At 42.5% G+C, this 21476-nt stretch overlaps 1 long non-coding RNA gene across 1 annotated transcript; it reads left to right on the top strand.

Moving 5' to 3' along the window:
• Positions 1-296: 296 nt before the first annotated feature.
• On the top strand, positions 297-15363 carry LOC139071732 (uncharacterized). Its single transcript, XR_011521552.1, has 3 exons — positions 297-459; positions 14470-14617; positions 14921-15363. It is a non-coding gene; the product is annotated as an uncharacterized lncRNA (long non-coding RNA).
• Positions 15364-21476: the final 6113 nt, after the last annotated feature.

The following is a 21476-nucleotide window of genomic DNA, read 5'->3' as shown; positions in this document are numbered from 1 at the left end:
TCAAATAGGCCCGGAGTGGCTAATCGGGGTCTGGACCGCAAGGCGCGGTGTTGTTTTTGTTTGTTTGTGTGTTTGTTTGTTTGTTTGTTTTGGACCGGTGCTCAGTCGTCATGCCACTGGGCTGATCCCTAAGACTGCCTACCTGCTGAAAGGGCCTCTCATGTCAGGTACAAAAACAAAAACATATTTTTTATAACTCGTCAGTTCTTGTCTTCTTCTCTTTTTCTGTTGGGGTTAGGGTTCAGTCATGGCTTTGATCAGACCGCGCTGTCCCCGGGCCGCCTCTGCCTTTTTTCTGCAGGCGCTTCCAGACGGAACACTTCAGGTGACTCTGGGTGGGAGAAGCAGGACTCAGGAGGAAAACTCTAGAAACAGACGCCACTAAATGTGCAAAATGGGCATTTTTCACTAAAACGTGCTATTTCCGGAGTCAGCAGCAAGACCCAGCAGCATCAGCAGGTAGGATCACTCACTCACTGAGGGAATATTATGAGAATGAATAATGGAAAGGATTACAAAGACCTGCTCTATTAAAGAGGTCCAGATGTTGGCTCTGTCCGGTTCGGTCCGGACCTCACGGTAAAGCCAGGGGGGCAGACTCTCCCACCAGATCCACGGTGCAATTCAACCTGACAACAGTTATCTTTATTTTCATTTACATGAATGATCATGAGGAATCATCTGGACAAATGTGAAAGAAAAAAATCTGTAGAGAAGGAAAATGGAAAGTGTAGGAGAAAACGAGGATGTACTTCTTTAGTAAATGTTCACTGATGAGTTTTCGTGTTTGGGAAATTACAAGTGAGGTCAATCACAAGTTGTGTTTTCATAAAATAGTGTTTCCATCTGAAAATAAGTCAGGGTTTTATTTTAACTTTATTTCTCAGTGTTGCAGCTGGATGCTCTTCTGCGCACCTCTAACAGGTTACCAGACATTTGAGATTATTTTCTAGTTATTCAATTAAATTATAATTGTATAATGAATATTTTTCTAAAGCAAAGTTTTAATAAGTTATTAAATCAGACACATCAATGCCATAGACACAATCTCTGTCACACCGCTGCATCTTTCGGATCATTACTTCATCCATTTCAGCACGACTCTGCAAGGGAGGTCCACTGCTTCCTCCCCAATGGTCTCATTCCGCCGCAACCTCTGCAATCTGGCACCCAACTACTTCTCCTCTCTTGTTGCCTCCACTCTTCCATCTCCCAGCACATTCTCTGCTTATGAAGTGAATGAAGCCACCTAGTCACTCTGCTCCACACTCTGCTCCACACTCTGCTCTTGTCTTAACAACTTGTGCCCTTTAGCCACTAGACCTGCTAGATCCTCTCAGTCGCACTCTTGGCTAAATGATACCCTCCGGTCTCTACGCACCAATCTTAGAGCTGCGGAACGGAAATGGCGCAAAACAAAAGATCCTGGTCATCAATTGAAATTTCAGGAATTACTGTCCTCATTCTCTGCCAGCATCACTGATGCAAAGAAAGCTTTCTACACTGACAAAATTCTCAGCTCTACTGACTCTCAGAAACTTTTTTCAACATTCAAAACTCTGCTCAACCCTCCATCTCCACCTCCTACCAACATTCTATCAGCTGATACCTTTGCCTCATTTTTCACTGACAAAGTGGCAGCTATAAGCAAACAGTTTACTCAACTGGACACTCCTGAACATTCGCAACCACAAACTCCTTCTAGCCCAACCATCTCAGGCCCTACTGCTTCATTTTCCTCTTTTTCCCCTCTCACTGAGAATTGTGTGTCCAAGCTTCTCACGTGCAGCCGCCCTACTACATGCCCACTTGACCCCATTCCAACTAAGCTGCTCCAAGCTATTGCTCCTACAGTAGCCGCAGCAGTCAAACGTGATCAACACTTCACTGACATCCGGTACATTTCCCACCTCTCTCAAGCATGCTCAGGTTAAACCGCTGCCAAAAAAAACATCTCTTCCTCCAAATCACGTGGAGAACTACCGACCTATCTCTCTCCTCCCTTTTCTGTCCAAAATCATTGAAAGGGTGGCTTTCAAGCAGATCACAGAATACCTCTCACAAAACTGTCTGCTTGACCCTTACCAGTCTGGGTTCAAACAGGGCCACTCCACTGAAACCGCTCTGTTAGCAGTGACTGAATCCTTAAAAGAAGCTAGAGCGACAGGCAAATCCTCAGTGCTTATCCTGCTCGACTTATCGGCTGCATTTGACACTGTCAACCATGGCTTCCTTTTGTTCACACTCTCTAGCATGGGCATCACAGAGTAAGCACACGCCTGGTTTGAATCGTACCTCACAGGACGATCATTCAGTGTATCTTGGCTTGGACAATCCTCTACCATGCACCATCTTGCCAAAGGGGCCCCCCAGGGCTCTGTACTAGGACCTCTTCTCTTTGCCACATACACCACCTCACTGGGTGAGATCATTCGATCACATGGCTTCTCCTACCACTGCTATGCAGACGACACCCAGGTCTATGTGTCATTTCCACCGGACGACCACACTGTCTCTGCATGAGTGTCAAACCGTCTCTCTGACATAACAAAATGGATGAAATCCCACCATCTCCAACTCAACCTCTCTAAAACTGAACTACTTGTCATCCCAGCAAAACCATCCATACAGCATAATATCGCAACCAAAATTACTTCCTATTAGAGCCCTGCACGGGCCTAAAATCTGAGCCCGTGTCCGGCCCGGCCCGAGGGGGTGGAGCCCCAGCCCGACCTGGCCCAAAAAGGTTTTCAGGATTCTCTAGCCCGACCCGAGCCCGAGCCCGTCTTTTTTTTAACCAACTAAATGAAAACAAAGTGTGTCAATCCTGACCAATGTGTTAAAAGACGTGCAGGATCCGATCAATTTGTTTTTCCCTCATTTACCGTCACGGAGATGATGGCGCACTGGCTCTGGTGGTAATCAAGTTAAATTTTATCTCTTTCCAACAATTTTCACAAGAAAACAAAACAGTTAAAAGCAGGGCTTGTGTTGTGTTGACCAGATAGTTCCCGTATTTGATCGTTTATTTTGACGGAGAAAGAATAGGAAGAATTACCCCGACGCATGCAGACGAACTGACATTTCATTCCACGCACATCGCAGATGTTGCTAAATCACCCAAGAAAAGATTCCCATCTGAACATCTGAGCTGCACACTGCTCAGCGCAGCTCGCTGTCAGCGCATATGTGCACAGCGAGCTGAAGTTGTGGAGATTGGCTTGGAGCGCGTTGCAGAACCAGAGCGCATGCGGGAAGGTTCCTCCCACTGAAGCGAGTATTTTCCAAACCCTGTCTCTCAGAGAGACTTGTCACTTAGAAAATGTTCCCTGATTATGAAACTTTGGCTGAATAGTGCTTGTTCTTGTCTCCGATATGGTGACGCATCCAGGAGCCGTCTGAGGAGAATCCCAGAATCTCACATCCTCTTCAGCTCAGGAAGCGCCTCTGATTTTGCACAAGCGTGACCCATCAACCTGGTCTCACAGTAAGACTGGGTTGGGCCTGTTCAGGTTTACGCAGACAATCTTTACATAGAACTGACATACAGATATAAAATTAATTCAGTAAAATATAAAGCATTTTATTTAAATATCCATTCATTATTTTACTAGCACAGAGAGCCGCATCAGATTCAGATCAGCGGGAAGATTCCTCCGACTGAATTCAGTCGGAGGAATCTTCCTGCATGCGCTCTGGTTCTGCGACATGCTCCAAGCCCCTCTCCACATCTTCAGCTCGCTGTATACCTTATGTAGTACACGCTGATAGTGAGCTGCGCTGAGCAGTGTCCAGCTCAGATGTTCAGATGGGAATCTTTTCTTGAGCGATTTAGCTACATCTGCGATGTGCGTAGAATAAAATGTCAGTTCATCTGCATGCGTCGGGGTAATTCTTTCTATTCTTTCTCCGTCAAAATAAACGGTCAAATATGGGAACTGTCCGGTCAACACAAGCCCTGCTTTTACCTGTTCTGTTTTCTTGTGAAAATAGATAAAATTAAACTTGATTAACACCAGAGCCAGGCGCACTGCGCCGTTATCTCCGTCACTGTAAATGAGGGAAAAACAAAATGATCGGATCCTTTTCTGACCTTCCCCACCTACAAAGTTTAATTACAACAATCAAACGTGACAGAGCCTGGATTTGTATTCTGAACAGTCTAAACATGTTTTAAAAAGAAACGTATGGCAAACGTGGCACCTGCTCAGTAAAACCACCAACAGGGTGAAAAATATCAAAATATTGTCGGCAGAGACGGGCTACAGCTTCTGGATCCATTTTATATAAATCGTTTTATTATCGTCTTATGAAAGATAACTTTGACGAACACGAGCGACCGGTACTGGCTGCTGTCACCTGTTGTGAGCAGCGCTCTGCTGTCTGAGGGTAGGCCCCGCCCACAACGCCGCGGCTGCTGTGGCTCCCAGTGTTTTCTTTACTGTGGGAAATGGGTAATAATGGCTCTTTGATAGGAACAGGTTGCCGACCCCTGGTTTAAGTGTTTCAATTTTTTTTTTCAATTTTTTAAATGAATTCGATTAAAAATAAAGGCACCCGGCCCGGCCCGTGTCCGAGGTAATCACACAGTCGTTGGCCCGAAGCCCGGCCGTCGGGCCGGGCCGACCCGAGGGCCTAGGGCTTCAGTGCAGGGCTCTACTTCCTATCTCTGGCTCCTTCAAAGGCAGTTCGAAATCTGGGTGTTGTGATTGATGAACACCTGACCTTTAAAGATCATGTTGCCTCTGTTGCTCGTTCATGCCGCTTTGTGCTGTATAACATAAGAAAGATCAGACCATACCTAACACAACATGCCACCCAGCTCCTGGTGCAATCTACTGTCATCTCCCGCCTCGATTACTGCAATGCCCTTCTAACTGGTCTTCCAGCCTGTACTGTGAGACCTCTTCAAATGGTCCAGAATGCAGCGGTGCGTCTGGTCTTCAATCAGCCAAAAAGAGCACACGTCACCCCTCTGTTCATTAAGCTCCACTGGCTGCCGCTAGCAGCACGCATCAAATTCAAATTGCTAACACTAGCATACAAAGTCCGAGACGGTACGGCTCCCATCTACCTGAATCCTCTTGCAAAGGCTTACGTCTTGGCCCGGCCGCTCCGGTCATCACAGGATCGTCGGCTAGCAGTGCCTACACCACGCTCAGGACAATCCAGACTCTTCTCATCCATCGTTCCACAAATGTGGAATGACCTTCCAAGCTCTACCAGAACAGGGGCTTCCTTTTCAATTTTCAAGAAACTCCCGAAGACCCTGCTCTTCAGAGAGTATCTAACTAGCACCTTGCCTGCACCCGTCCCCCCTCTCTACCATCCACTCCTTTGTTCCCTCCTCTCCATGACTGATGTCAATGTTGTTGTTGTTATTGTTGTTGTTAGCCTCAAGGGCAATATGCTGATTATCACTTGTAAGTCGCTTTGGACCAAAGCATCTGCTTAATACATAAACATAAACAAACATAAACATCAACAGGTGGTCATATAATAATCAGACTGTTACCAGTCAGTCATTTTTACCTAAAGCTTTTCTGTTTTATTTATAAACAAATCCCAATTCTTCTGTTAAAATTAGTATTTTCTTTATTTTTGGAGTAAAATATTCATTTCATTTCTCAAAAATTAACATTTAGAGGTAAAAACTGGTCTTATGGTTTAAGATTACCCCACATGGCTTCCAGTATCAAATTTAATGCAATGGGGTTTAAGGTCCACAGGATGGTGTTAAATCACTTTCAACTGAACCATGATCAAATCCTAAATAATCTTTTTTACCTGGCCTCCATAAATAACATTTGCAGATCTTCTGACTGAACACATTTGCTCTAATGTCATTTGAAAATGACTTACTGGCTAACAGATGAAGCTAAACAATGAAAAAGAGAAGATCTGAACAGGCTTGAGTTTCAGGTGAGTTCCCCCTGGCAGCCATAGCTAAGAGACGATTCAGATCATCTTAAAGCTGACTCTTACTGCTGAAAATGATGTGTCAGCTCGAGTCCACATGTTGGATTTAGTTCAGGGTTAATGTATTAAAATGATATTACCTGCAAACATGATGCCTCAACTTCAGTTTTAATCCACAGAGTTTCAGCCTTGCAAACACATAATTAGTGAATCGTGTGTTTTATAATAGATTATATTCATGGGACGTCTTTGAGAACCAGAGAAGTCCTTGAAAGGCCTCTGACATTTTTGAAAAGACTCTGATTCAAGGCCACAGTTTCATTCAGCCTCCAGCTGGGTATTGTGTGGCTTTTAGGCATAATTGCTCCACAATTTGAGCTCGTTTTTGGTCCTTTAACAATTGTTTCTGTGTGATTTTGATCATTTTTCAGCTTATTTTGAACTAAGTTGGGTTCATTTAGTGACAACTTTTTTGATTTATGCATGTCTGCGTGCATCTGTGTCCCATATTTAGTCTGTTTTGTCATTTTTCATCTGTTTTAAAAAAGATAATCACAATTTATTGTTTCCCTACGATTCTGCATGCAGCATTTGCTAATTTAGGCTATGCATCATAATTGTCTTATATTTTCAGACATTTTAATTTATTTTATGTCTCATCATGAATAATTGTTGTACCTCTTTGGATGCAGACTTCTTTTTTTCTTGAGGCCTTTGTCTCAAATTTATGGATTGTATTTCTTCAGAATTGTCTCATTTTGGTCGTCTACACTCTCCAGATAAATCACACTGGGTTGTTTTATTACTGTTGATGATTTCTGGAATTGTGGTTTTTTTGCAAGGATAAATTTGTTTTAGGAGTCAAATATAAGGTTAGTTTCTAAACAAAAAACACAAAAAAACATGCATTAAGACTTATAAAGTAGGTAAACAGTCAATAAAAAATTTCTTACATCTTAATTGTTTAGATTTTGCAAGTAAACTGCAAAATAAAGCAACAAATAATTATAAAATAACCGCAATGTCATTATTTGTCCACATGATGGCGCCAAACCACCATAAACTGAACCACGACCTTGACTAGAGTGTATTTCAAAACAAATCTTTATCTATCTAACAATAAACATTTAGTTAACAACAGAGATAAATTTGTGAAGCTAGCAGTAATGTGTATCAGAAAACAACAATAATGAACCTTTAGCTATCTTTCTGTTTTTTCTTCCTTTCTTTACTACCCTTCATCCTTTCTTCCCCTTCTCCATTCCCTCTTTTTTTGCATACGTATATTTTACTTCTTTATTTTTTGTCTGTAAATCTTGTAGGAAAACAAAGAATACCATCTGGGGTTTGAGAAGACTTGAGATTCTTGGTGTGATTTAAAGTTTATATGTGAATTTCGGCTCCGTTCACGAAATCTCGACTGTCAACAAAGTAGGCAGACTTTCCTTCTTCACGTCAGGGGTGGAGCTTCAGGGCAGTGAGCCCCCGGCCAGGGCTTGGGAGGGGCCCGCCCCTGCAATCAGGCAGCCGAGAGGGAACGGCGCCTCTAACACAAACGATGGACAAGCACTTCCATAACTTGTGTTCAGAGGAAAATGAGCTTCGTTCTTCAGAAATCCTCTCATGCATTTATTTAGGGTTTATGTAGGTTGCCCCAGTCCAGATCAAGTCATGGTTCCTAAAAACTTGCAATCGACTGACTTTAGTGATGTAGTAGGTAGGGTTAGGGTAGGCTAGGTTTGGATGGTGTTATTGGTAGTGGAAGAAAGTCCTCTGCCATCTGCTGTTTGTCCGTTTTTGTTTTCAGATAGTTTGGTTGCTAGCTAGCACGCTAGCCACTAGTTGTTAGCTCGAGGTGCGTAACCTCTCCTGAACAGATTTTGACATGTTCTTGTTCCTTATAGTGCCTTGAACACAAACCACACTAATCTTCAAAGAAGCTTGGAAGCAGGATAAACGTCAAAAAGGCACTGAAGATATGACTTATTATCATCTAGTGTTGAGAGCTCGTAAGAATCCGCCTCGTCACGCTGCCATCTTGGCCCTCCTCTCAGACGGAGAACACCGGTCTGAACCCTGAAACTCCAGAGCTGAAAATAAGTCCCACTCCAGCCCTGACCTCAAACACGACTCCAGCATGACTCCAGTAGCCGAACAGGTTTCTAAGAACGGAACACTGAATGTCTCCACGGTGCCGGAGGGCGTTTTGCTCTGAATCTGGGTCGTGGTCGCTGTGACTTTGGTGGTTTCTGTGGTTCTGATTGGGTTCTACGTAGTTAAACGTCAGAAATGGACACAGCCCCCTGCTGCTCCTGCAGAGGACACGACCTGATGTTAAAACAGGACCAGAAACACAGAGGAACCGGTGATCAGGAAGTCAACTGGATCAAAGATTCCGATCAGAACCTCAGAACCCAAGATGAGAAACCCAGTTTTACACGAGGAAACGGTACCATACTGGTGGCTGGTTTATGTTCAGAGCGGCTCGATGCCAACAAAAACAAGTCGAACTGTCTCTCAAAACATCTGTTACTGTCATTATTATACTGACAGAATAAGAAAAAATTATATGTTATTGCTGCTTATTTAACAAATACATCTGATTAATGTCAGATTGGCTGGAATTGCTGCTTCTCTTTTATCTGTTAAATGAAAAATACAAATATTTATTTTGTAAACTTTGTTTTATTCAGTACAAGCCAAAGGTTTGGACATGCCTTCTTATTCAATGTGCTGTCTTTATTATCTTGACCGTTTACATTGGGAGATTCTCACTGAAGGCATCAAACCTATGATGTGGAGTTTGTTAGGTAATTTGATTTTATCCCATATTACCTTAAAGGACGACACACCCTTTGATAGAGAGAGTAAATTGATTATTTGTAATGTCCATGTGTGTGTGTGGCTCAACCAGGCCCCACTCTGCTTCAGCCTTCAAAGCTTTCTCCTCACCTGCTCTGTATACCTGCATTCTGCAATTATCTGGTAGATAATACTTAACCTCCATAACCCTGGAACCTGAAATAAACACACATGACAACCAGGAAGACATTTTACACTGAATTAGCCAAATGGGGGGAGATCACCATGACACATAACTCTCTCCAGAGCTATCTGCCAGGCGACTCTCCCTTCCTCAAGAGTCTTCAGTGGTTTTATTCACCAAATGGATGGGGGGAGAAGGCGGACCTTCTCAAGTTACAGAGTTACAGAGTTCTCTCAATTAACATCTTTGCTCAACCTTTTTATGAACATACCAACACAGAGATTCATGATGTGTAATGGGCATCTTTTAGGTCTCAAAAAGGTACATTTTTATAAAAATACCCAACATTCCCTCCTGATGTGACTTTTTGAGCAATAAAAGATTAAACCAATAAAACATTAACATGAAATTAGGACACACCTAACCTGGAATTTGAAATGACCAATTAATCAATCGGATTTTAGTTCAACATTAAACCAGACATCAAACCCAATTTTGTCCTGCATTTCTAGCTTTATTAATTTATCCCCCTGAATGCTACCTTTGAGCAATGATTATCCTGTCAACAAAACCCAGAGCAAGAGTTAAAACCTGGAATTAGGAATGAATAAACTAGACACCAAAACCCACATAATAATCTTGAGCTCCTAGCTTTATTAAAGTAACCCATATCATTTGTCATCAAACACTTGTGGATCTTCTGCTCCACATCCGTCGTTACCTCCTGTGCTGCAATCGATCGCTTGTAGGACTGAACAGGTGTCACAGGTTTTGAGTTTTCTGTGGCTGGCTCACCTGTTCTGGTTCCCTCCTGAAGTTGGTGTTTGACCTCTACACCTCATCTCCAGTTCAGGTGTGATATCTCGGTCACACTGTGCTCTCAGCTTTGCGTCGTCCCGCTGACGTGTCGACGCAGGTCACTTCCTGAGAGAGCTGACTGGCCCACAGCGGGTTTTGTGGTTTTACATCAGCTTACAGGTTGGTACCGGTTTGGGCTAACTGATCCACTTGGTTTGTGGTTTAACATTAGCTCAGCCGGTGACGGTGGTTTGTGTCACTTCCGTCTTGGACTGCAAGTCAGCAGTTTAGCCATGTCTTTCGTGCTTCCTCCATCTTGGATTGTGGGCTCCACCTCCTTTTCAACACACCTACAAGTCACAAACGTTTCAAAGACCCACAGCAGGATGCCACAGGCACAGACCAATTTGCATTCTGTTAGACATGCGTTCAACTTCCACAGCTGCTTGCTCAAAGGAACTCAGATCCTCTGAAGTCTTTTCATCGACACTCTTCTCCTGAGTCTGAGCCATTCCTGCATTCGGAGAGTATCAGGACAGGACATAGCAAACCATCTTGTGTTGCAATCACAATACCTTCCTGGTTGTTGAGGGTCAATGGGGCACAAAGCGTCTTGTGTCCGATCTGTGTCCTTTGATGTTTTCTGCAGGAACCAATGCAGCCAGCCACTGATCTTTATCACCTGTTAATCGAGTTGCCATCATCACATCACAGCAGGACACAAATCAAGGAGTCTCCCAGCCTGTCTTTGCATAGGGAACAATTCACATTTAGGAAAACAGTGTACCCAAAAGTTGTGCTGCCTAATTGTTTAAATTAGTAAACATTGATGTCTGGTTTAGCATGAAACTAGTCAGATATGGTCTGTCCTAAATTATCACAAACAAAATAAAACACATCCAAATTCTTTAAAACTAGCTTGTCTCAAAAGGAGTTTATCAGAGATTCTATCACACTAAGGCGGAGTTAACACACTCACGTCACAGAGGCTTCAAAGGGTTTTTCACAAAAGGGTGCCACAAGAGACTTCCAGTCTAGCTTGATTTAGCTGCTTAGGCTCACACATTTGCATTCAGGCAAGAGGCATTCTAATTTAAATGAACTAGCCCGTCTCCACCTTGTAAGGTAATCAAAAGGGTTAAAACACCACTTTATCAGTTACACCACCCCCTCCTGTGGAGGTAGGCGTCTCACACATTTACAGGATCTAAGTTAATCAAAAGGAAGTCACTCAGATTTATTAAACCTTATAACCCAAACAGAAAAGAAATGATGGTAATAGCTCAAATGTTGAAATAGTTACAAAACAGCCTTACTGTTGAGTAAAATAAAATAGCATTTATGGTCTGCAGGGGCTGAGTTGATGTTTACATTTCAAACAAGATTTGCATAGAAATAGCATACAGGAAAAATCTAGCACCGTGTTGATTCAATCATGTTATTAAATTAACACCAGTTACTTAATCTATCGAGGGTCGACAACACACATTTAACGGGAAGTTTTTAAGGTTCATAAAAAATCTAAACACCCTCCTGTAAAACCAGTCTTATGGCAGGAACACCAAGTTTAACATGATTTAGTCATATGATAAAATGCTGAGATAAAAAACTGTTACTGCATAGTGTAGAATTCTATTTACCTAAGAACATAACCCACTAAAGTAAAACTGCATAATCTAAACAATAATACAGAACATGGTAACACTAGCTTACATCTATCAGATTAGAAAATTTAAACAATAGGTCTCATAAAATCAGAATGATCAAATTAAACCACGTACACCAGGCTGAATATTTAGTTTGGGGCTGTTTAAACTATCTATATAGAACTGTCTAAAGTTTGCATTCCAGTAAAGGAACAGCCTATCACGTGTGAAATAGAGACCATCTTGAGTCAAAGTTGTATTTTTAATCTTAGTTCATGAGCAAAAGGTATCTTCGGATCCAGAGTAGCTGCTGCACAGCTAATCTACCAGAGCTATAAGCAAAGAGTCTGTCATTTTAAAATGGCATAAGCTAGTTATAAGGTTATGTGCCTCTTAAAACACAAAATCATGAATTTTCCCTTCTAATTCTGTAATTTGGGGTCAAATTCCTCAATAAATGATTAGGGGAACTACTTAAGTCTAACTACATGATCTTTTAGAAAGAGTATTTATTTATTTTAATAAAATAATAAAAGGCCTGTAGACCAGAATATCTAATTTAACTTGAGGCAATCGCGTGAATCATCTCCAGCTTATTTGGGCAACCATTCAGCCTGTGAAGCTGAAGGAGTTAGAGGATGGATGTCTTTATCCCTGCTTAACTGTATTTCCTTAACATTCTATCTATGTAAGTCATTTTGTTTACTAGTTCAGTACGAGTTATCATGCAGATAAAAGCAATGACTTTTTCAGATAGTATTTAGTTAATCATCACACCTCAAACATTTCTTTAAAACTTCCTTTTTGCCTTCTCTCTTTTCCTCAACCATTTCTTTAATTCTGTCTTTTCTCCATCTGTCTGCTTTTTTCCTTAACCTTCTCTGCTAACCTCTCATTTCTTCCTAACCAAACCATCAAACAGTTAGTGGCCTGCAGCCTTATCAAAACCATCCCCCATAACACTTCGTTGTCTCTTCATACACCCCCTCAAACCTTCACCCCTCCTTTTCCTTTCTTCTATTTCTCCAGCTTCTCTTAGGAACCACATACACACACACACCTGAGCCTTCTGACCCACACTTACACATCACAGGATGTTAGTGTTATTCATACATGTACAGAATAAAGAACAAGACAACACAGAACAAAACAGAAACATAGAACATAGACCATCTAGAATCTGCAGGTTTCACACAGAACAAACTAGGCTCAAAGCCTCAGTCACACACATTGTCATGTAATGGGACCTTTCATTCATTCAGAGATCTTGGCCGAGATACACACATTCAGGCTTCAGAACTTCGGCCCAAAACTTCTCTCACACTCACACACACACAGAAACTGACCTGCAGGCTTTCACTCACACACATTCAGAACTTGGACACAACCCCCCCAGATCAGACCAGATCCGGTTAGGCCCAAAACCTTTACTCATACACAGATGGAGCAAAACTCTGTCAGAAATTAACATGCCAGTCCTCAGCGTCACCTTTCAACAATACACAACACGGAAACCGGCAAGTCCACCCACAAAAATGGAACGCAGCCCCATGGCACCAGAAAAATCACAACACAAATAACACAGACCGGGAATTTTAGACCGATTTAAGATCTTTTAAGCCAATCAAATTTTGTGTACCTTGTTGCACCATAAAATATTTAAACAATTCCCTGCGGCAGTGTGATTTCAGCATCAAACCACTCCAATCGACACCAGCACTTACATGCTGCGTGTATTAACCATCCGCGGCTGCTTTAATGCAGCGCTGGTTTAGCAACAGTTTTAGGTGCACCTGAACATTCACCTGTAATTACTACCCACAGCTCTGCGGGACGCCCTGTGCACGCAGACACAAGACTTATTAAAACCTCCTCTTCAAGGCAGGAATACAGCCCGGTTCACGTTTCAATGCAACCCCACGGTTTACATGTGCAACCCCTAGCTGGACACAAAAACGTCTTTTTGTGCGTGAATGTCAGTCACCACCATCAATCTTAAATCACACTGCCAACGGTTAAAAACAAAAAGTGCAATTAATTTTTACTCACCCAGTGTGCTATTCAGCTGCCAGACTGCGAAGCGAACTCCCACCGGAACTCTGCTCTCCAGAGCTCACCAGAGCTGATCCACAGTCTCCCCTTACCAGAAACAGACTCAAACCAATTTTAGCCAAAACAATCTCACACGTCTTTTTCCGGTCATCAACTTTCTCATACACTCAAGAGGTTCACACACACACACACACGGCCGCAACTGGCCCTCCTCAATCAACTCAAACCACACTGCCAGTGGTTAAAGAAACAGACACAAATTACTGAATTAGCTTAATGAATTAATGAATTAACCTACTCTCCGTGGTAATTTCGTCCTGAGTTCGGGAAGGCGAGAGCTTGAATGGGAATCTGCCTGCAAGGCTAAAAAGCCGGCCGGTGAAACAATTTTAGTTCCCCGGGCTTTGATGAGGTAAGTGGCGCCTGTACGGCTCCCCGAAGCCAGCTTCCCATCGACGGCTCTGCCTTGCCCGCATTCTCCACCACTTGTTAGGTAATTTGATTTTATCCCATATTACCTTAAAGGACGACACACCCTTTGATAGAGAGAGTAAATTGATTATTTGTAATGTCCATGTGTGTGTGTGGCTCAACCAGGCCCCACTCTGCTTCAGCCTTCAAAGCTTTCTCCTCACCTGCTCTGTATACCTGCATTCTGCAATTATCTGGTAGATAATACTTAACCTCCATAACCCTGGAACCTGAAATAAACACACATGACAACCAGGAAGACATTTTACACTGAATTAGCCAAATGGGGGGAGATCACCATGACACATAACTCTCTCCAGAGCTATCTGCCAGGCGACTCTCCCTTCCTCAAGAGTCTTCAGTGGTTTTATTCACCAAATGGATGGGGGGAGAAGGCGGACCTTCTCAAGTTACAGAGTTACAGAGTTCTCTCAATTAACATCTTTGCTCAACCTTTTTATGAACATACCAACACAGAGATTCATGATGTGTAATGGGCATCTTTTAGGTCTCAAAAAGGTACATTTTTATAAAAATACCCAACAGAGTTTAAAGGTGAAATAACTGAAAATGTGTTTTATTTTCCATTTTCTTCAGAAAAGTCACCCTTTGCTCTGATTACTGCTTTGCACGCTCTTGGCATTCTCTTGATGAGTTTCTAGAGGCAGTCACCTGAAATGGGTTTCCAACAGTCTTGAAGGACCCTCCTCCCAACCCCAGAGATGCAGGTGTCTGGTTTGAACAGGTGAGCCTCACAGTAAATCAGAGTGGAGCAAACTGAGCTTGAAATATTGTGGGTTTTATGCACTTTTTCTGCTCCAAAGCATGAAAGTTAATAGGTGAGATTTTATATTTTCATTTAAGAGAATTACTGTTTTTTATTTTTGTTGTTGGCCTCTGAAGAAAGATTTAACCCGCTTTAAAATAGGAACTGGAAAGATTACAGTGTGTGTGTGTGTGTGTGTGTGTGTGTTCTGACCATACGTGTGTGTGTGTGTGTGTGTGTTCTGACCATGTGTGTGTGTTCTGACCGTTTGTGTTCACTAAGTCTGGAGACTGAACAGTGATGCAAAGGGGCTAGTCTCTCTAGAGAAGACCACAGCCACCTCCCTGAGCAGAACCCAGTATCCATCACTGTGGCAGACATCCAACAAAGAGCCTCAGGTCTGAAGAACTGGACAGCTCCAGGACCTAACATGATCCACGCCTACTGGCTTAAGAAGCTCACTGCACTCCATGAGTGCCTGGCAGCACAAATGAAGCAGCTGCTAAAGGATGGGACTCACTCTGAATGGCTAACTGACTTGGCTAATACCAAGGAGACGCCCTGTCCCCACTGCTGTTCTGCAGAGGTCAGATCCCCGTCCACCAGATAATCAACAAGACTGGCCATGGATAGCACCTCCTCTACATGGAAGACCTCGATCTCACCATCCACATAGAGGAGGTCTAATCTTCAGGTGTTTGAATCGTGCTTAGTCCGACCGCCTACCCGAGACCATGTTGCCATGGAGACCCTAACAGGGGCTAATGAACCAGACTACACAGCTTCCAGGACGATGGAGGTCCTCAAACCCTCCCACCACGATAAGGTGGCGATTCTGCGGGAGGGATGGGTTTTTGTTTGTTTTTTTGGCTTTTTTTGTGCCATTTTATTTATTTATTTTATTTTATTTTATTTTTTGTGTGTATATTATATATATATATATATTTGTATTCTATTTCATTTTATTTGATAGAAAAACATAAACTTTACAAAAATATTTTGTTGTTGTTGTTCTTGCTTCTATTTTTTCTACTTGCTTGTGAAATCTAAGCAGCTTCTCGATTCTAAGTCACCAAGTGGGCCTAAACTTATAGACATATAGAGTATGTGTACATCTACTTTCTACTAGAGATTTTATTGTTTTTACTTCCTAAGTGAAAAAAAGTTCATTTTCTTCTAAAACACCCCCCCCTCTTGTTCATTCCCTTCAGGTATTTTCCAGATGTGACTGACGACGCTTCAGAGTTAGTTGCTTGTGAGGATTCTGTATCTCTGCCAGAAACCAGAGAACTCCGAGTTTTGGCTCCTGTGACCGAGCTTCCACTTTTATTTACTCCTGAATTATTTTCTGCAGTCACTGATAATTTATCTTTAATCCCTTATTTTTCCACTGATGATGCAAGGGTGGGTCGTACGAGACCCTAGAGGGCGTGCTTGGAAGAGCTTCATCCACACTTGACTTCTCATATGAAGATTTTCCATCTTCGTACTCACCTGAACTTACCTTTGAAACCAGAGATGATTCAATGTTACTGTAGGGTTACTGACCTAAACATAGGAATTAAAGGCTGTTGCTATCAGCTTATATTTTAATTCCTAAGAAGATCAAACGAATTGACGAATGATATTATATATGGATATATGAATATAATAGATATAAATTCATACACCAACTTGCTTGGTCTATGTTTAATCAAAAGATTATGTAGCATTCAGTCAATATTGAGAAGGCCGGATCTGATCGTGAATGATGATTTATTGAGCCGTCCGTATCATCAACCAACCAACGTAAGAGCTAGGCATAAACAAAAAATAAATAAATCATAAAATAAACCATAATGCATAACTGATTACATTGGTAGCCTTTTTCACAACTAATACAATCATATAGGTACCCATACACGTTCCTTTTTCATAACAACATCATGAATTATAGTTACAAACCTTGTTCCCCTTATCAACTGAAGCTAGACAGAAGTATTCTTCAAAATTTCTTTGTCTTCTTCTCCGTGAACCGTTAATAGCCTATCCTTTGCTCCGTCTTTACTTCTAATAGATTTACGTTTGCTTCTTCTGTGTTGCGCCCGTTGCGCCTCCCTACTTGGCTACGGTTGCCATGATGCTGTCAAAATAAAAGCCTGTATACCTTTGCCGTTGTTAAACATAAAGAAATAGTTCACCTTTACATTCACCTTTACAGATTATAATATTTATTTTTAAAGATTTAATTTAATAGCAAAGATTATTTGTTAATTCAGAAGATCTAAAGATCTTTGCCTCTTCAGTGATCAATGTACACCCACTCTGTGTTTATTTCAAGAAAGAGTCAAGTTTAAGAAGGTTAAGAAATTTATTACTAAACAATTATAAAACATCACAATTTATAAAAGACTTTGGTATTAAAAAAGCAACCCTGTGTTTGGATGAATCTAATATGAAGTGTTTGTTTGCGGGTGAATGCAATGTCTCAGAACGTGTCTGGTGCAGGTGTGCGCTCTGGAGGGCCCTCGGTCGACGCGCAGGTGCAGTCAGAGAGATCAGGGTCAACCAGTAGTGGTACAGGGCGACATTCAACCTTCCCCCTGTGGTAGGCGAGTCACCAACCTCAGGTCTAGAGGTCACTAGCACCAGCTGTAGGAGTAGGGTCAGTGATGTTGTCAGCCCCCCCCTTCGGCAGGTGGCGTCCCCACCGCAAGGTAATGGGCTTCAGCTGGAGGCTCAGCGCCACCATCAACTCCCCCTTTGGCAGGTGGTGTTCCCACTCCAGGGTGCGGAGTCTCATGTGCAGTGCCACTGCAACCTCCCCTAGGTTAAGGTCGGTTTATGCTTGACGCGTCCGCGAGGTTGCGTCATTTTAACAACCACGCCCCTCCACCGCGCCTCTGCACGGCCCAAAATTTCCGCACCGCGCACCTAGGAAATTTCCTAACCACGCGGACGGTCGGACGCGGAAAAACATGGCAGACTGGCAAGAACTAGTATGGCAGAGGTTCGTAAATACAGACATTTGTATGATTCAGCTCTCAAAGATAACCGTGATCAACATGTTGTTAATAATTCTTGGAGAGAAATAGCTCGCACTGTCGGAAAAGATGAGGACGCTGTTAAAAAATGCTGGAATGCCATGTTGTAAACAAAAGTAATTTTTACTTCTACTATGGTGTAGTGTTGGATTCATGCCGTAGAGCTCCATGCTGCCCCCTACAGTTTGGGAGAATATTGGCTCACCGCAGAGACAAGCCGCATGAACCTATAAACGCTGCAAGTTTGAAGCGCGTTCCATCCGCGAGCCGCATCACCAAGCGGAAAGTGAATACGCCAAGCATAAACCAAGCTTTAGGTGGTTTTCCCACCCCCGAGTGAAGCAATCTTGCTGCAGAGACGACACAGACTCTGTGGGTGTCACTGACCTTGGAGGCAGTGGATCGACTGGTCACTCTGACAGCGCCGTTGTAGTTAACAACACCTAGAGAGGGAATGACACGAACACGAAAGAGAGCCCATAGCTCAGGTACGGAGTCAAGCTTGACAGGAAAAGGCAGATGAGCTGTCGGATCAGAAAGGTACAGGATCATCCTGCTGGTATCAGAGTCCTGGGACTGAAGACTGACAAGGTTGTTTTCAGAAAAGACAGGATGAACAGACTCAAAACCATCGGATGGTCGAGAGGTGGATGCGTTAGCGGCCTGAGCTCAAGTCACGACACACACACGGGGTGGGTTTGACCGAGAAGACACACTGTCAGGGAGCCACAAGGGGTTAAAGGACCAACAGCTGCACCTTGTTTGGCAAGAGAGTCTGCAATCAGATCCTTATCAGTTCCGGGTGCACGAGAAATACCTTTGACTTCACGCCAATAGATCTGCATGTCATGTGATGTCGCTAGGGTTATCACAAGCCATGAAGAGGTCTTGATGTTTAACGGGCTTCCGGTTAGATGTTAAGAACCCGTTAATTTTCCAAGAAGGTAAGAGAGGTGGTGGAGGACCTAAACTTGGAGACGGCCATAGAAAAGGAACGCTCAGAAAGATAGGAGGAGAACCACTCCAGAGCAGTTCCTGATAGAACTGCCCAGTCTCTCAGCCTCTCCAGTAGCAGGTGATGGTCAACAGTGTCAAAAGCTGCAGTCAGGTCCAGCAGGACCAGAACAGAACAGTCCCCTGCATCACTGAGTCAGAAGGTCATTAGAGACCCTAAGAAGAGCTGTTTCAGTAGAATGAGCTCTACGAAAACCTGACTGGAAGCTATCATAGATGTTGTGTGTTCATCAAGAGCAGCTGTGAGTTGTTTAGCCACAACCTTTTCCAAGATCTTGGAGATGAACGGAAGTTTAGAGATGGGTCTGAAGCTGCTATGGAGAGAGGGGTCAAGACTCGTTTTTTTAAGAAGCGGGTGGATTACAGCGTTCTTAAAGTAAGCAGGGACCTGACCAGAAACCAGAGAAGCATTAATAATGGAGAGCACGCTGGGACCAATGGACTGAAAAGCATTTTTAAACAAAGATGAGGGTAAGATGTCGAGGGGGAATGCAGAGGTCTTCATAGAGTTAACTAGTTTGGTTAACTCGGGCAAAGAAACAGGAGCAAAGCTATCTAGGATGATGGGCCTGGTTGGAGTTGGGAGAGGCAGCGATAAGGCTGAAGGAGAGATGCTAGATCTAACCTTATTGACTTTGTCCACAAAGAAAGACAGAAAGTTCTCACAGTCTGTAACAGAGTGGATGGAGGCTGTAGGAGAGGCAGGAGAGACTATGCTGCTGATGGTGTTAAACAGCACCTTGGGGTTAGGGTTAGCACACCTGTGCTGAGCCTCAGCACACCTGTGCTGAGGCTCCCATTGATAATCTGACCAAGTGAAGGGTCAAGGCACGGAAAGGCAGCCTTCCAGAGACGAGACGGCAGAACGTCAAGTGGAGAGCCAGATGGCTTCTGCCTCGCAACAAGCTTATTCAGCTCAGAGTATGAAACAGTATTGAGGGAGCTCAGGGTGGGTGGTGATGGAGGAACTGGAGCAGGGTCAACAGAGTTACCAGAAATGGCTGCTCTAATGCCTGACACTTTATCAACAAAGAACCTGTGAAAAGCTTCAGAGTTTCCAGCAGCTGTAGCAGACATTGAGCTAGGCTCCTGATACACCAGAACAGTTTAGTGTTTTGTAGAGGATCTTGGGATTATTGGAGTTTGTTTCAATGATGTCTGCAAAATAGGCCGTTCTGGCAGCCCTCACAGCATCCTGATAAGCAACCAGAGATGCTCTGAACAACTCACGCAAGACCTGTAGGCCATCCTTTTTCCACTTTCTCTCAGAGGATCTACACGCCGGCCTTCAAGCCCGTGTGACATCAGAGAGCCAAGGCTCCCTTCTCGGCTGAGACTTGCAAAGTTTGAGAGGGACAACCACGTCCAGGACCTGATTACAAAGCACATCAAAGTGTTGTGAATAGTGTTCAGTGTTAGATGGATCAGGGTTAAAGGTCTCTAACCTTACAGACATACAGTCCACAAACTTTGAAATAGTTTCAGACTTTATTACTTTTAGACTTTTATATTAACAGACTTAAGAGCCTTGGTGTTTTTTGATGAGGAGATCGTCCTTATATATTGTTCAAGTTCCATTTTTAATACAAGAAGTTCAGGTTTTCTGCCAAGGACTTTGCTTTTGTGTATGTGAAATATAGCCAAAAATAAAAACCTATTTACGAAGAAGAAAGCATCATTGTCTTTCTTATTAAAATTATGAAGACCAAAAATAACATCTTTGTAGTATAGTTGAAAGTTAGGGAGAACAGAGTCATTAATAAACTTGTGGAAGTCCTTCCAGAATTTACTTGTAAATTTACATGACCAGAACAAATGAGAAGCTGTTTCAGGTTGCTCTTGACAAAAGGTACAATTTACATTTATATCAGCTATAAATTTTTTACAAATATTGTTTGGTAGGGTAAAACTTGTGAATGAATTTAAATGTAAACTCTTTAACTTTGTTCGTTAAAAGAAATTTTTGTGGTAAGGTCCAAACTTTTTTCCATTCAATATCTGTTACAAAATTAGCCCAATAAGATATGGTTGATGGAACAGAAATCATTGTATCCTGAAAGAGAGTTCTTATTTTGTTATTCACCGACTTATGCGAGGAAAAACAAACATTGCCAAGAGAAGAATGTAACACATCCGGGCGACTGACTGATGGTGGAGCGCTGTGTGAGCATCTGAACAACATGGACAGACCGGATGGGATGGCATCAAACACTATTGAGAATTCTCTAGACGTTATTGGTATATTGTATTTCCTAAGGAATTCAGAGTAATTGTATAAAAGCCCCTTTTCATCAAATAACTGGCCAACCAAGATGATTCCATTATTAAACCAGATATTTAAAAAAATAGTTTTATTTTTATAAATAATATTGCAGTTATTCCAAATAAAACAGTTTTGCGGGGAGAAGTTGTGTTTGTAAATCAGTGCCCATGCCAAAAGAATTTGTTGATGGAAGTGAGAAAGTTTTAGTGGTATTTTGGGAATACTGTAATTGCAGAGCAGTAGGAAGTTAAGGCCACCTAAATTAGAAAATATATGATGTGAGATAAAATTCCAGAGAGAAGTGGGATTTTTTAAATACTTTTAAATCCAGTTTATTTTAAAGGTGTTGTTAAGAGCACCGAAATCAATAAAGTTAAAACCTCCTTTATCATATGGATTTAAAGCTACTGATTTACGTAAGTAGTGGGTTTTATTTTTTCATAAGAAATTGTATAACAATTTGTTGATTAATTTACAAGTTGTATTGTCAACGTGTAGTGACTGTGCAGCATAGGTTAGACGGGAGATACCCTCAGCT

Source organism: Nothobranchius furzeri, chromosome 9 (assembly GCF_043380555.1).
Source record: "Nothobranchius furzeri strain GRZ-AD chromosome 9, NfurGRZ-RIMD1, whole genome shotgun sequence".
NCBI lineage: Eukaryota > Metazoa > Chordata > Actinopteri > Cyprinodontiformes > Nothobranchiidae > Nothobranchius > Nothobranchius furzeri.
The sequence above is the reverse complement of the archived record's forward strand: the minus strand, read 5'-3'. Positions and strand labels throughout refer to the sequence as shown.